The 17213-nt window shown below is 40.6% G+C and overlaps 1 long non-coding RNA gene across 1 annotated transcript in view; it reads left to right on the top strand.

Moving 5' to 3' along the window:
• Positions 1 to 331: 331 nt before the first annotated feature.
• LOC124175106 overlaps positions 332 to 17213 on the top strand; it is a 160092-nt gene continuing 143210 nt past the window's right edge. Inside the window, exons 1-2 of the long non-coding RNA XR_006869099.1 lie at positions 332 to 581; positions 999 to 1296. This is a non-coding gene — a long non-coding RNA (uncharacterized LOC124175106). The remainder of the gene's footprint in view (positions 582 to 998; positions 1297 to 17213) is intronic.

Below are 17213 nucleotides of genomic sequence, written 5' to 3'. Positions count from 1 at the left end.
TGGTTTGATTACAGGTATACATGTGCGGTAGAAACCCTGGGTAAATTGAATTTTCTATTAGGTAATCATGAAGGAAAATAGTCTGCGCAGTCAAGCTAATTATACCACAAGACTGTTCATCTTCGTTAAATATGAACGCAAATTAACGAAATTCCCTTAAATGCTGAAGATGCGATGAATTTCTGAATCCATGCGACAAAAGCGTCGTTTCACATTATCGTATGTATACCTATACATATTATCGTCTCACGAAGTCTTCCGATTACATTAGTATAGTATGTATATTGCGCATATATTCATTCGGCCCAAGATCGTCGATTGTCTTCGAGACACGAACGACGCCATCTTGTCAGTCGTTACAGTCCTGATTTTGTCGCGGCTGTGTCGACCCGTGTCGGCGCGTTTCTATCGCGGTCGGTGATGTTTTCGGGCTAAATGTGCGTGAAGTATGAGTCAATCTATTTTCTTGTACAATGTAGACATACAGTTTCAGAGTGAATTAGGTGCAGTCGTCGGACGATTGGATTGACGTGCGATTGCCGGTCGCAACTTCGTAACGGCTTTGCTTTCATCGTCTCGAAGTTAGTAACGTTATCGTAACGATTCATGCTGGGGAACAACCGTTATTTTGCAATTTGAGAATTTTTTGAAAGTCAGTAAACCCACTGATCTCTAACAGAGGTCAGTGAGTAAGCCATAATAAAACAAACACACGCATGGTTTGAAACCTTTGTTTTTTCATGTTGAAGTTAGTAACGATATCGTAACGATGCTGGGTAAAAACCGTTGTTTCGCTATTTTGAAATTGTCTGGAATTCGATAATCCCACTGATGTCTGTATAGAGGTCAGTGAGTAAACCATAATAAAACAAAACACATCATGTTTCGAAATCTTGGTTCGTTTAGTTCCCCAATGTTTCGTTGCGTTACTAACTTCACCTTGTTTACTTTCGTCGTTTGTTTTTTCGCCGAGCTTGACTCCACAAATATCATTATAGAACCGGGAAGTGTTATTGTCGCTGCAGTTTCTATCGAAGCGGTGTGCCTATGTTTTTAAATTCGCGACAAGTTCCGTCTGTTTCCGAATTCCCCGAAACAAACCCTTTGAAGTGTGTTATAAAGTTATTGTCCGAATGTAGATCCGGAAGGCGTGCGTGGATACATTGCGAGAAGTAAGTTAGTGGAGCAAGAATGATTGTGTACACAGTGATTGATCATCGTTAAAAGGCATAGCAATCGTATCACTTTTCAAAACCAGCTGCACACCGATCGCTACTTCGTATCTATCGCTCAAAGGTAAGCAAAATCGCTGCTGATCTATTTACTTCTAGCTCCATAACGTATACGGAAAGTTATACCATTTCTTGTTGATTTTGCTTCTACTTATAAATCTGAAGGGTTCGATCCTCGGAATAATCAAGTTTTCTCGAAACCCCAAATTGTTTATTCGTTTACTTCTCTGCAATCAGTTGATTCGTTCCTCTATGTATTACACTCATTACTCAGGCATGTAGGCGTTACTCACTTCTCGCGTCGTGTTTATATATTTTTTACGAAGCTAAATAGTATAAGTTCTAACTTCGATCCAGCTGAATTTTGTTCGCAGATTAATTTTAGTTTTGAATAATCTACACTGATTCGGCATCGTTTCACACGTGCGTAATCCGTGACATTTGCTGCACCAACACAGCCAAGTCGTTGTGTTGATCTAACCCAACCTGATGTAATACTAATACTATGCTGCTGGAAGGAGATGCCGTTTCTCACTGACAAGAATTAAACCTTACAGAATTATACAATCGGGAAAGCGTTGAACAGAATTAATCCTCGGCGCAGCTCGTTGAATGCAGATTCGCCACCTCACCTCTTGGCTTGCTTAGACTTTAGAGGGAAAATAAATATTTACTCGAAATCGCGCTTTACTGGGGCCCACAAGTTGATCTTGAATCGCGGTGTTGGAGATTGAATTTTAATTCCTACCGTGAAATCCGCATTTGGGCGTTAATATTGGATAATTCAGAGATAGCAGAGAGAATTAGGATATACCATGACGTCATTTACAATCAGATATTGTAAAGTAACATCGTTTGTCATGTTGTCGGTAACCGTGGTTTTTTTTTTTTTTACTTCAAATTCGCATTTCTGAGGTTACTTTGTTCGGGGTCATTTTCATCAAATTGATTCGAATTTCAATAACTGATCTGGCCACATTCTTCAAGTATGTATTTCTCGTGTTTTATCCGATTTTACTCGGTTTTGATTAGCCCTGAGTGACTTAACGACTATCATAATTTTTGACAAATTAGCGTGGCGTGACTTAGCTCGATTGCGAGAGTATGAAAAGCATAGTCGCGAGGAGCGAGGAGTTAGACAATGGTGTGAACCGACAATTCAGAGTTTTATCAAGTTAGTTTGATAAACTAACAATAAGAGTGGAGGTATTAATCAGAGCCTAGACTGGTACTGCTGTTACGGTGCTGCGCACAGTGTCTTCAGCCACAGGCGTGGCTAGCTCGGTCATAATTCGGGGAGGATGAATGCTTTCTGAAGGAAGGAAATGGTTATAAATATCCGTAGGGCAAGACATTCGTCGCTGCCAGGGTTAAACTCAGCAGCAGGTACTTTGCGACTTTACCTCCGCGCTCTAATTTGCATATACAAAGGTGGCAGAGAGACTCCAAAGTGAGAGAGAAGGATATACCAGGATTGCGATACGGGAAGTGTAGGAGTGTACCTAATGCAGCTGGTGTTGCGAAAAAAAACGAATGATTTTAGGCTGACCGTCAGCCATAGCTCGAATTTCTCGTTTTCACACTGCAGGTTCCAAGTTCACGGAGCAAAAAAATGTCAATATCCAACTCGAATACCGAACTATAAATTGAAATTCGTTATTCACGATCGAAAAGCCCTTGGATACCATATTACGTGAGAATATTACGATTTCTTATTTGTAAATTTGCAAAAAAGCACTAAATGAATCGCAGCTAAAATCTAATTAGTTCTAAGTTTGGAAAAGACACGTGGAATGAGACGAAAATCATTGAAATCCGGACACTCGTTCTCGAGACATCGTTAGATAAAAAAATTGATCGCATACATAGGTACATACATTATATACACACACAGACGTCGATCCGAAAATGGTTGGAGGTGATTCCGTAGATATCAGAAACGTAAAATCATCCTCGGGGTGATTACAATAGCTTCCTTTTTTCTCTGAAAACGGAGAAAGGGAAAGTTAAAAAATGATCGATACGAACACGATAACGAAGAAGAAAATGAGTGAAATCAACAGGCATAAAAACACAAACGACAACGTGGCTTATCAATTAAATTATCGGGGGTGATTCTTTTCGCACCCTTCGAGACAGCAGGTATATACGAATATACAGCGGAACGCCCAATTTTAGCGAGGGTAACAAACCAGACCAATTAACAATCAATCAAGCGTGTCTCTCTCGCCTCATTGAAACGGCGTCAAACATTGTATTTGTGTAATTGTCCATTTATTCCCGTCGGCCGGGCGTCACCTGACAAATTGCGTTCGACGCCGTGTGCGTGCATATGTTCCCACGTTACCTACCTAATATACCTAATACCTGCGTACCCACGTGGCTGTGTAGACGAATTCCGACGGTGTACATGGACCTGCATATCCGCGGTCGGTCCACCGCGTTTCACAATAATTTTCCTCGTCAGTTGTGACAGCCAATCTCCCCGGCTATTATATTAATTAGCAGGACTCCCATGGCGTTCTGCGTATGGGATTCGGGAATTCCACCCGTTTCTTTTTCTATTTTACAATCGATTCTCTTCTATGCACATACAGCGGTAATATCCTCAACCGTTCGCCACGCAGGTTAATAGCACCTCGGGATATTTTACTGTCAAGCTTTTCGTTTATTCTGTCATTTTCAGACGGTGCAGGCTGCTCGGAACTGCCTTATTTTCAAGAATCCGTCAGCGATAAATGAACAGGCTCTGATAAACCGTATTTTTACGAAATTTTTTCATCAACTCATCGGATACAGTCTCGATTTTGCTCTTTGTGTCTGTGTATTATTGATGAAAACGTTGATTTTTTTTTTGAGAAATCAGAGAACGTTCGCACAACTCAAAATTTTGATTCACTTCGCATGTATTCGTGAAATTTGAAAAGTCTACTCCCCCCTCCACACCCCTCTCTTCCTCGACACCCAGCGTAGTTCAGTATCGTTTTCTCCACAGTATTTTCGGAAGTTGTACATATCTTGAACTTCCAGGAGCTGCGAAGAACTTTCCGCATCAATTACGCGTGGAAGCCTGCGAGTATTCAAGACGAGAGAGAAAACTCGTCTCCTCCTCGTGTTTCATTCGGGGTACAAGTAGCTGACGTTATCGGTCAGTTCGAACTGGAATTTTGAAATTTTGAAAAATGTCGCAAAGGCAGAGTATTTGCCGTTTCATTTTTTTTTGCGTGTGATTATACTTTGAATTCTCTTACAATTAGATTTTCTAACGTTGGCGTGAGATCCGCCTCGTCGTCGGATCGGTACAAAACACCATGAGCTAAAAATGTATTGCGTTTAGGTTGGCAGGTAGTCTATTGTCGTGTATGCAAATTGTAGTATGATTACGAGACGTTAACTGACCGTCGCGGCTGGTATACACCGACCTAATACCGACGGCGTGAGGAAAACTCATTGCCTGCAGTCCTCGAGCCACGTCGCCGTACGTGTATAAGCCCGTTGACTTAATTTCATTGCACGGTTAATTAATAATTAAGTGTGCCAACGAAATTTGATAATTTTCCAACGTTTGTTATTATTCCAGCCGTTTGACCCGCGGCAACCGACGCCTTAACCCGTCCGAAATAATTTGAATATGCAAAGCAAGTTTCCATCCTTTTCGCAACTTTCTCCCTTTCCACTTGTGCTGCTCCGTCCGTACAAATACACCTCAATTCTAGCACGCAAAAAGCTTCACGCATCATACGGGAAAACCTCGAAATGTTGTACGAAAATTTTTGAACGAGGATTAAACGATGTGTAACGATTCGAGAAATTAAAGGAAAAAAGAAAAAAGAAAAGCGACAACACTTTTTACCGATCTGTGTGTAAATTATAAGGTATAAAATTTGAAATCCTGAATTGAATTTTATGGCTGTCGAATGCTACGGGATCGAGCGTGAATAATAAATAATTTTTATCAACAAAGTGGAATCGGCCCGTTGAGAATTCGGAGAGTATTGTAGGTGTAAACTAGGCATCTTCCTCATTTTCGCAATCTAGAATTTGACACGGGAAAGACTTGCCAACCATACGAGCATCGTGCATTTTTCATTTGGGAATGAGCGACGTTCAGGGAGGCATGTGCATCTGTCAGTCCATAACGGATAAGCTTACGGGTAATGGGATGTAGGCATATCATGTACATACGGTTGGTGCTTTTCTCGTCGAGACTTCTTTTTTATTGCCTCTATAATCTTTTCCCTGTCGGTTCTTCTTGATCGCGGTGGTGTCACGTGACCGGTAAAGAGTGTTTTTTTTTACGAGAATCCAACCCATTTTTACGTGATCGTTTCGATGTTAGGAAATGCACTGTGACTAGCTAAGATTGATAAATTATTATCGTATGGATTAATAATCGAGTAAGTTGAAAAATATAACCTTCAAACCTGTCTCGTGGCGAAATATTTCCGATATCAGCACGATCGCTTCACGAGAAATTTCAAAACGATCCAAAATTGTACGAAAAAATGAGATGGATTCTCGTGAAAATTCTTTGAATCGTTCAGATGACACTACGCTCAAAACACCTTATCATAATATAAGAACGAGTTTTTTTAATTCAAGCGGTATTGTACTTAATTTGTGGCCCCTGCCTGAAAACTAAGTGGTACAGGCTGCTCTCCACATATAACACGTAACTTTACGTAAGGGAAATGGGCTTGCTAATTTTTTTCTCTCTTGTCTTGAAACGGCGGCGGCGGCAAAGGGGCGAGGGGGAAGCGATCTCTGCGGGAGAATCGAGAGAATTTCAGAGTCCGCGGGATGAAATGAAATTTTCACAGCACTCCCCTCGGAGTGCTTAGATGACCCAACGTCAAACTTGGACTACCCTGCAGTATAAGCAACGTAAGCATACATATATGCATGCACGGGTGTACGTATGCATGTAGAAAGTATTCTCTGGCCAGCGCACACTGGAATGAATTCCGCACGAACCTCTATGGTTATACCTCCTTGTATGTTACCTACATACGTAAATGCAGCCGAGTAAATATAAAACGAACAATTGAATTAGGTAGTTTACGAATTAACCCCACGGTCTCGCTGTAGGTATACGTATGGTCTTTATAATCTTGTCTCGCCTTCGTCCGCATACCCATTTTTATTTTTTTTTATCATAAATGAACCGTTGACCGTGTAAACAAAGTGCAATCAGCTCTTACGATTATCACTCTAATTTTACAACACATTGGTACGCCTTGTACCTATATGGCCGATTATTTCGTGAAAACGATGCCGAGAAAGTGGAAGAAGACTTTGAGGTAAAAAATCGTGGGCTTAAAAACAGCTGAGATCTCGCGTCTAGGTCTTTTTAGTTCTTTTTAGGATTGGGTATTGAATTTGTTTTATTTCAATTTTCAAACTCTTATTTGCGATTAGCTTTCTGATCGCTTTGTACATTTGATTATGTATGTATGCAGTGTATAAAATGTATATAATGTATTAATAGTTTGATCATCTGACAATTTATTTTGTCCAAGATATATATTTAATACACGCCTGGTATATAATAGATTATATTCCTTCCTGTTTTTATCTTCTATCTTTTAGGGCTAATTCATTTAATTCTGTTAGCACCGTTTGCCCTCTCCTGCAAATTGAGTTGAAGTCGTTAATTGATAATTAAATTAATTACTAAATAAATTGCAATTACACTAATGGACTAAGCGCAGAGCTACGTGAGAATGCGAAAGAAAGGTAGAAAGAGAGAAAGAGCTGACTGGGAGAGAGATTCCTATGCGTGTAAATGTATCCGTACATATTGATGCAAATGCCAACTCTTTGTTGAATACTTTGCCAACTTTTACGAATGCAGCTTTAAATTAGTTTTAATTCTCCCCGTAGTAGTGTTCTTGGTGCGATGTGTGACTCGGTAAATTTCATATGGCATTTTTATTCACTCGGTGGTGATTGTTCATAGTGTTACGAATCATTGTTGATTTTCTTTTTCCAATTTTCACACTTTGTCAGGAGTGAACATAACGTTCGTCTAGTTAGTAATATAAATATCCTTTAAATTTTTTCTGCTGAAACTAATTGCTTGATATCAAATGCCTAAAGCAAAATCGTAACATCTGGTAAAAAGTATCCTTATGAATTTGCGTTCAAATTAAATTATAAATCGTACTACATCAGTTTTTTTTTAGTTGTTACAGTTTGATTTTTGGCGTGCGGTATGTAAATATAAATCTTGTAGAAATGATATCTTGCAATGCTTGACGGCAGAATTCCAAAACAGCGTTGAAGATAACATAATTATTGATTCCATCGCAAAGAAATTCGAACAAATATGTATATTGGGGTGTTTTAGAAAAGAAGCAATTTGCGATTTTCCACATTGATACCTCCTAAAACGTTTGTTTGGGCTAAAAGTTGTTTTCCCACTTCGTTTGAACTTGTAAGGAATCTTTCTTTTAATTTGAACAAACTATGTAGGACATTCCACGTCCGAAAATAGCAAATTATTTTTTTCTGAAACACCCTAATGTATGAAAAAAAGAATCAGTCATCTTGTATCGTTGTCGAAAATTTCCTTCCTCATCCCCGTGATAAAATCCATATCGCCGCGTGTGGGACAGGTCGCATCTGAAGGTAATCCTGTTCCTGGGAGGACGGTAGCTGCGGATTCTCTATGGACTCGCAACACGCCTAAGCAGCTTTACTCTCGGTATTGATACGCGAAGTTGCGTTGCGTCGCGACTCGCTCGCTGGCAAATCTCTCACTCGCAGAAGCCTTCCCGCATCGCGGCGACACAACGTAACGATACACGTGTGTGCGTGCGTGAATATCAGCGGATGCGAACGGTTAGGTATACGTATACTACGTCTGGCGGTACAAGCGTCGGTTTTCGAACGTCCCCCTGCAACGCGGTAGACGTCACAGATTTGTACCATCGCTTTGTTGGACGATCAAGAAGCGATTACTTTATTGCATAGATGGGTGTTCGAAGTCTCTTGAACGGCTCGCTAGTTCTCAGGGGATTTATTTATACCTATAAACCTCTCGACCTCTGCGTTGAGCTTTATAGGAGGTTTAAAGCGCTGCTGCAGAGGTTGCATTGAACGCTGAAACGTGTATAAAAAAAAATGTGCGTATACAACGAACGAGTGCATAGATTAAAATTAGTCAAACTGAAGCTTCGCATGGGAGGTTGAACAATGTTTGAATGGGTAAAATACGCGAATTGAAATCGAGCGAAAAGCTCCGAGCTAACCGGCGAAGAGTTTTTCGTTGTGTTGGATATTCAAAGTGGGAACTGACAGGTGTTTTATCAATATATTTCCTACCGTCAACGTCCCAGCATTCCTTCTCAAATTCACCTCTCGTTTCATCGGCGAATCGCGTTTCCTTTCGTCGTCGTTTTTTTATTTCCAGCTTATGCTTATACGGGCACGTCGTCGCCGGATCGAGCTACCTCTCGTAGTTACGACGCGCCATCGAAATTTAAGCAAGCGTAAATCATTCCACCGCCATTTATTACGCACGCAAGACCGCTTTCATTTTTGCAGAATCTAGCTTGGTTGCAACCGTATTATCGTCGATAGAAAATTTCTAATAATTACTGTTTAGTCTGGAATTACGGATGAATCGTAATTAATGAAATGGAAAAATTTAGGCTGGTTTTCAAACCTGGTCAGATTTTTAATTCTGATTTTTTTTTTATTATATTCATTCCGTTAAAGCCAATTTTTCTTTTTTCATTCGTTTATTACCTGAAAATTTTTTTACCAAAATCAAACACGAGATATTCGATCTTCGGTCATACGAAGTAACAAATTTGCGACGAGAGGCTTGGAGGAATGCGATGCGTTACTACTTTCTTTCCGTCTTTCCATCGCTTCTTTTTTATTCCGCTTGTTGAAACACTCTGTATTCCGTCAAACGAATTTGAGCCAGCAAATACGAGGCAACACTTAAATGCACTCAACATGAATTTGTTCTATTTTACGATATTTACAGCCGCTTAATATTTTGTGCAAACAAGTAAAGTGCCTCTAAGTGGTCCGTCGAGGGGCCGAAGGTGGAAACGGGGTGAAAGGGCGCGTGTGTCTCGGGGAGTGACGTGCCGCCTGTATACGTATGCACATGATCTGTGCCCGCTTCATTAACCAGCGGAGATTTTCACTCGCGTATATATCGAGGAAAATTCACAGGAAACGCTTCGTTTCTCGGTCCATAGTTTTTCATTTTCCCCATCACTATTACAGGCGTCCAGCAGGGAAACTCCATCGATGGATGGTTTTTTTCCCCTCGCGACATTTCCCCCTAAAGGCACGTATAACCTGCACTTATCTCGCACAGGTGTGTGTGTGTAAGGTACACCTATGCATATGCATGCACGTTAGCGGGGTTAAGTATTTACAGGCAAACGTGGAATGTGTTTCAGGTGTCCAAACAAGCAGAGCCTTATACCTCTACAGGTACATGTGTAAACGTTACATATCTGCACAGATATCTGGCGGATGTATGTACACAGAGGCAGACGTACGTTATGCGCGCCGCCTAGCCTCCTAGGCTCTCTCCTATGTCGCATCTAGGTGTATAGTTGCTTTCCTCGCGTCTCTTGGCTCGCTCGGAAACGCCGAGGAGTGTTTGAAACATGTTTGAATAGCGGCGACTTCTTTGCCCGATCCTTCTCCTTCTCCATCCATCGCCAGTTTCCTCCTCCTTTATACCTTTTTCCTTGTTTTTACCTCAAGAGAGTTTTTTCCTAAATTCTTATTTAAAAATTTCTTCACGAATAAATTCATCCCTCCTTTAAACGTGATCTCGAAGTTCGGGACACGTTCTTTGAATTCAAAACTGCCGTCCTACCGATCGGTAACGGGTGTTTCAAACAAATCAGACAATTCCGTGACGGATTTCTTTTTTGAAAATGCTTTAAAAAATTCAATATCAAATCATCGTCAATAGAATAAAACGTTCTTTTTTTTCAAAATCTGTAACCCATAAATGTGCGTTATTTGTATTTCATACATGTAATACAAAAATGTTTTCAAATTTTGTGAAAATCTCTACAGTGATACATTTTCAAAGCATCACTCTGTCGACGAAATCACTTTATTTCATTTTATTTCTTCTTCGTCGAGTCTCGCACCTGTCAGTTGAAATTCCGATGCTCTGAGAAGGAGAGACTTTGGTTAATCGAGTATCTATTCCTTGAGAAGATGATTGTTGTTTCATTGGTACTTATTTGATCTCGAAGGGGGAACATATTGGGTTTTCTGGCCTCCGACGCGTGTTAAAATGTCGTTAGCACCTTATTTGGACGAATATCTCATCTCGTTCGTATATAACACGAACGTAGGTATACCGTGTATGGATTTTGTTTTGTTTGGCGTTACCGATCGATGTGTATTTCGGTATTTGTACAGAATTTGGTGGGGTGACATAAAATTTTTTATCCATCATTCAGCACGGTTTTCATTATCCTCACAGTTGTGGGTAAATTGTAGCGAAAAAATTATCAAACTCAAATGAAAATGAAAGTCAACCGTCGAGTAATTGGATTCGTACTGCGAGTAAGAGTAACGAGTGAAAAATGTCAAACATTTTAATGACCCGTATTATTAATAGCTGATTAATAATTCATAATTTCCAAGCATGGGCGATATGGGTGGCCCTGCACAGCACAAATTAGCATATAGGTAAATTAAGGGAGCGAGCAATTATAATAATTGTATAATTACGATAATTACCAAGCTCTATATTCTTGCCACAACCGGACTGATGCCGACACACCACGTATAGCAATAAAATCTGAAATCCAAACATACGTGGCACGCATTATATTTCTCCATTGCATGTGACGTCCATTGCAGTAAAAATTGACTGCATGTAGTGAAATTTTAAACTTCGTATGTATGAGTTTAATTCACCAAATTCACGTTCGGGTGAAAACAATTGGTGAAAACTAAGCCAAATCTTAAAATGTGGTATTGGTATTTTTTGTCGGTTTTTTTTCGTGTGAGGAAATTGTAGGTATTTGTAACTATTATTTTATTTTTTTGCCTCCGATTGCACATCCTTATCTTTATCGAAGGACATCGAAAAAGTTTAAAATAGCTAATCGGAAAACTGAGGATTCTCATTTGACGAGATTCGGTATAAAATATCCACGTAACCAGTTCGATCAGTGATTCGTTATTCTTTGACAAATCCCGTAGCGTCTACTTTACCAACGGGAGGTAAAAACGGAGGGGCAACGAGGAGACAGTGCTACGGTTTCGAATGGACCTTTTTTTGTTCCTCGATGTTCGATTGTTCGAAATCGAATATTGGAATATTTGGAGAACTGTACTTTGCTGAATAGAGCCGCGTTCGATTCTAGCCTGTCGGTATAAAGGGCGAAAGGGTTATGGTTTGGGTTTCGGTTATATGGATAACATGCAGGTTCGGAAATTTGTGAGAGACTCTGTTGGTGGGTGGGTATAGTTTTTGAAGGCTCACCGCGCTCTCGAACCCTCAAATATTTGACTGTTTGCCTTTCGTTGCCAAGAATATTGTTGACATTGAATAATTGTCAGACTCGCGGTGTCACTTTACTCAATTCACGGCTCGTTTTGTTTGGCATTTTCATTTCTATTCCTCTTCTATTATCCCAGCTATATTTCTTCTCGTGTCTTCAAGTTTTCTACGACTTTAGTATAACCAGAGCCACGTCAAAACACCCGACCATAGGTTATGGGGTAATTAGGTGCTCTTTAGGTGCTAATTATATGCAGCAATAAAAATTTAGACCTAGTTTTCGAATTTCTCTCCAAACATGACGACACAACAGAGAAATCAGTCAAGATCGCAATGCGTAAGTGCCCGTTCACTGGTAATTTTAAACTATCTTGCTCGACTATTTTCGAAAGCAAAAACTTTATTTATATATCTACACTGTTGTCCCGGTTCTTTCCATTGATTTTTCCCCAAAACTAGGACTGATTTTGAAAAACGCTAGAATGAAATGTACTGTATTTATTTTCGACAGAATTCGATGCATCCAATTGCCAAGTCGATCAGACACTGCGTTTATACAGCCAGAAAAAACAACGAATTCTCATTCTTTTCGCGGTGAGCAATGCCAAGTTCACAGTAAACGTTGAAGAACTTTCAGTAAGGCATAATTAGTACCTAAAAAGGTCGTCATTTCTGCACTGGCTGTAGCGTTTCTTATCTCATCGACATCCAACAATGTTCTGCCACTAAAGGACCAAAATTTTGAGTAACGCAAGCAGTACGGTGTTGTCGGTGTTTCAAATTTCCCAAACTCACCTTCTACAGTTTTTCAGGAGATTTCGCTCTGACTTTGCCGAGGGTTTCAAACTAGCGAATCGAATATTTATATAGAAAGTGTGTAGAAGCATTGCAGGCAAAGCACTCTTAATTTATGCCATTCCGTTTGGCTAATCGAATTTCATATTTGCAATTAGAATATTTAAGGAGGTGAGTCGGGAGTCAATACTTTCTTCTAATTTCTCACGAGGTAGTATAAGCGCGTTGAGTACCTGCTCATTAATTTTATATATTCGCAAACTACGATGATTTTTTTTATAAAAAAAACAAAATATTGTTTGAATAATTATTCGAGTTGTTTTAAAAGAAAGTAAACAACCCAGTGTATTTCTTCGATTTCACTCTGGATGACTGATTTTAATCAAAAAAACTATTCTCTACAATTGCATTGAGATATTTTTTTTAACCGCGTCAGCATCATTAAATGATATATTTAATTTTCCAAGATTACACTGATATTTATTTTGCTAGTTAAGTACCAATACGAAAATTGAGCGTAGGTAAACAAATTTTTTTTATATGAATTCGATAAAAATAGTTTCCCTAATAAAATAAGCCACAGAGGAAAGAAATCGAACAAGTCTGCAAGATACGTGTTTTAACATTTTAAATCCATTTGTTCAATGGAAGATCCGCATAATTTAAATACTATACTCAGATAGATAAAATTTTGTGATTACTTTTTCTCGCGTCTGGAAAATAATGTGTACGGTGGTTTTACGAATACATATTCCATCAATTTGACGAATACTCAACGTCCGACTATCTAGTAATAAAATCGCCAAGCAGTATTGATTTTCAACTCACAAGTAGGTATATCTCCGAATAATATTTCGAAGGTTGTCTGTCGTCCCACTGCAAGGCGATCTGTAATTTCACCCGGGGCACTAATTACCGTCCTCTCACCGCTCGCACCGTGGGCAAAGATCCTGGCGCAAATTAGCCTTGAATATTATATATTTTCTCCGAATGGGAGCCGCGCATGCATACACGAATGAATGCAAGTTGTTGGACATGCAAACTCTGCCGACGCGTATTCGCGTCACATTACAGATGTAGGCGTGGCTATTTACCCGCAGTTTAAGCTCCCAGCTTAAGAATCGTAAAATACCCGAATGAATATTCACGCTGCAGTTCGCCGTTTGCTGCAGAGTATAAAATAAAAATATTCTACTCGTCCACGGTCGTGGATCCGCGATGCGAGGCGAGGGCGTCACGGGAGACTTTAACGTCCTGTAGGCGAAAACTCCTCCAGGGCTGTTCGGCCGAAGGGGTGGAGGTCAGGATGCCGAGGAGAGGGAAGGAAGCGTGTAACGTAAAGTGTGAATTCCGCAACGGGTATCGCGCTTCGCATGTCGTCGTGCACACATGCGGTATGTATTATATGCATTATGCCGCACACCTTTGCACAACGCGGCATCTGTTTGCACATGACCGATATATACATATATGTGTACATAGAAACGCGGGCTAGTGTCAGACACTTGTGATACCGTCGAAGATTTCCTTCCCTCTTTCCGCCTTCTCGGCTTAACATTTCACGGCCATCGACCTACGTGTGGGGGAGAACTCGATCGGCGCACGTAGTTTTGCACTCGGTGGAACTGGGTCTGTTTAAATAATGTTCCATAGTCCTTCTTCTCCGAAGCGTCTGGAGAGCGTGGAGTTTGTGGCGAACGTTTGTACCTAACTCCCCGTGTGAATGCTCGCAGGGTGGCTACAGACCGGGAAAACCGGGAACAGTCGGGCTATTATGACGGACCATAGGGAAAAACGTACTTTTTTTTTTTATAAATCGTTGTAAAACTTCAGATATTCTTTGTAATTTCAGTTTAGCTAACTATCGGAAATGGTATTGTTCAATTTCCGATTATTTGTGTGAAACGAAGTAATACTATATGTGTTTTTTAGATCCAAATTTATGTATTCAAGGTACATAACTTCTGAAGCTCTTGGTCGTAAAAGCTGCTCAACATTACCTAAGTTTCGGGGGAAAACGTCAAAGAATACTGAATTTTTTGACGGTAAGAGTGAGGAAAATGTTATTTGAGCAAAATTTTTATGAACAATTCTTAAAATCTTTTGAGGCTTCCAATATTTGGACACTGTAGCTAACACTTCGAGAAGAAGCCTTAATTTTTTTTTTTTCAACGGGCAGCTCGTTTTTCGAATTTATCTCATCACTTATCGTGTGAAACTATGTAATTGATAGTTGTTTATTCACACACGCTGTGAGGGGGATGTCGTGCGTTTGACAGATCAGATCCAGAGATTATACCTGCAGTGATGGCCGTCAATCACGGGCGAATGACTGTGAAACGAAAGAAAAATAACTATTAAAGGGAAAAAACAGAAATACGTTGTGCACTCGAATAAGAAGCCTGGCCGGGATTGTTCGAATTCACGTAACAATCCGCGCCCTATTCGAAGCCTTCACGTGCCCGTCTAAATGTACCTTATATTTCTCTGCAGTATTTCCGCTCGTTTCTCGCATCGCCAGTTTCAATTCTCTTCGCTTTTCCTAACATTCTACGTCTGTGACTGATCGATGTCGTGGCTGAAGAGAGAAATAGAAAAAAAAAGAAACAAAAAATACAAAATTAGCGCGGACGAAAATGAGGAAAACTGTACGCGAAAAGTACTTTGGCTATTCGCGCAACGTTCCGTGTATAATATTTTGCGCAGCTTAATGTAGGTACAAAATTTCCTCTAGTATAAGCTTACGTGTATGCGAGTCAGCTTTACGCCTCGACAACTTTTTCTTTATTTCCGTATCATTTTCCCCCGGTTCTTGAATTTTCAGCTTTCTGAAATAAAAGGCACGATCTTGATGTGGCTCGTCATTGCACAATTGACGAACCAGAACTTTCAGCTCGGCTTTGGATGCACAGCACCGCGCCTGTTTGAGAATAAAATAAACCCGACATAACGTTTTATTAATTCGGAGGAAAATAGCCAAAGTGCCGTTCTGCACGTATCTGCACCGCTGAACACTTATTCCTGCTATGCGAATAACACGAGCGAAATATTAATTTTTTTATGAGTATATAATACAAGTTTGAATAAACTCGTATTTTTAAAAAAATAAATATAGCCACACCCGGAACGCGCTGCATCGACGAACGGATCGATTTATGACCCCGTATTTCACCGGAGATGACGAGATCAAGTCGACGTGGGAAGTAAATAAATAACTTCATCCTGTGGGTGTAATTCTGCAATACGTTACGGCGATGAGGAAGGGGGAAGAGGGCGGCTAGCCGAGGAAACGTTAGAACTCAATTACGTCATTTCCTGCGCGGATCGTGACACGCGGATCCCGAGAGAAAGGAAAGTAAGAAAATAGGTAGATAGGGAGCGAAAGCGTTGCTCAGTTTCTTGGAAAAACGTGCGAGGGAATCCGTCTCTGTTTCCGCGGTTCCTTTTTTTATCCCGTCGCTTTTTCTCCCCTTCCTCGCCGACCTCCAAGTATCGCGAGATGACGCCCAGGACGGGTCCGGGTTTTGACAGACACCGAGTATAAGTCGAGGGTGCTTTTCCAACTTTTAACCAAAGTACGTGCGCCTCTGCCAAAGAGGCCGTATCGTACGTGTAGATACTCCGACTGGCTGTCCGTCTCCATACATATTATAACCCACCCTGCACGGAGTCAGCCAGTCTGCACCGATGAATTACGAATGAGACGGACCTCGTTGTTCGGTCGCTTCGTTTTATACGCTACATCTTGCCGCTTCTCACGTCTGCACTGCCACGGTCCGCTTCCCCTCCACCCAAAGCCTGTATTGTTGTTCAAGTGATACGTGTTACACTTCCATATCTTTTCCACAAAACTTGTCAGACGTCTACGAAGAGGTTAATTATTTACCGATACTTTTATTCCCTTCGCCTTTTTCACCTACCTCGATCTCTCTTCTCGCTCAACTCCGTGTCGCTGTGTCGGTGCAATGTGTGTATTGTATGATATTTTGTCCGTCGCTTTGCGATACGCTTTTCAAGTTTCGCGATCCAGGTATTAGGAACGATCAAAACGTAGGACGAGTGTAATTTTACTTTATCGCAATTTGTAATATCCACATCATTTGATCAAGACAAACGATTATCACGATCATCAAATTTTTAATCTACGTATCATCGATTGTTTAATTTTTATTCTGCTCAAAGAATCACGTGCAACCTACGCTTGTTCTACAACTGCAAATTCCAACCCGTCGCCGTCACTCCTTTCGACAAGGGGTAAAAATAAATATAAACAAATCCATTTTTCATTCTCGTTTATTCACTAGCACTGCCGTACCGTACATTCATAATATTGTCGAAATGTTTCTTATTGTTCGCGCGAGGCCGGAGCAAACTTGACTCGAGACGACGCAGCCCAACCCTGGCTAATTGCACGCCAAAGCCTTACAAGTGTTCCCGTGTAGCCCGAGGCATCTATTGTCCAGCTCGCTTCATCGCCGCCCCGTCCGACGAACGAATGAACGTGTGTGTACATACATACATACATACATACATACATACATATAAATTTATGTTACATGTGTGCGTACCTGAGCCGACGCAAAGACACGCGTGTGCATCTACACACGTCGTAATGCCGCGTGGTTTATACACGCTCGCATACATCGACGCGTAATTATAGTCCGCGGAGAGAGCGGGAG

Source organism: Neodiprion fabricii, chromosome 2 (genome assembly GCF_021155785.1).
Source record: "Neodiprion fabricii isolate iyNeoFabr1 chromosome 2, iyNeoFabr1.1, whole genome shotgun sequence".
NCBI lineage: Eukaryota > Metazoa > Arthropoda > Insecta > Hymenoptera > Diprionidae > Neodiprion > Neodiprion fabricii.
The sequence above is the reverse complement of the archived record's forward strand: the minus strand, read 5'-3'. Positions and strand labels throughout refer to the sequence as shown.